Genomic DNA, 362 nt, shown 5'->3' with positions numbered 1-362 from the left:
CTGATCTCGGTCCCTCAGCTCAGAACACTTCCAGGATTCTCCAGGATCCTGCAGATTATTCCAGGACCTCTCTGATGTCTTTTCAAGGTGAAGTGTCTGCAGGAGACGCAGCCAGAAACCAACAAATCCACAAGTCCCAAAACTGACAGCTACAAGAGAAGACAGACAGCGAGTCGGCCAATCAGAGCGCTGGGCTGTTTGTTACCGTGCAGAAGAGTTCAGGCTGAAGAAGGAGGATCAGTTCTTCACTTTAAATCATGTCAGAGTGATTTTCTCTCACTCTGTTGTTTTTACGTCGACTCTCTCATTTCTTTTCATTTCATGTCTCATTTCTCTTCATCGACTTTATTTCCATCAGTCAA

The sequence above is a fragment of the Chaetodon trifascialis genome, chromosome 21 (genome assembly GCF_039877785.1).
Source record: "Chaetodon trifascialis isolate fChaTrf1 chromosome 21, fChaTrf1.hap1, whole genome shotgun sequence".
Taxonomy (NCBI): domain Eukaryota; kingdom Metazoa; phylum Chordata; class Actinopteri; order Chaetodontiformes; family Chaetodontidae; genus Chaetodon; species Chaetodon trifascialis.
This window is presented reverse-complemented; position numbering follows the sequence as displayed.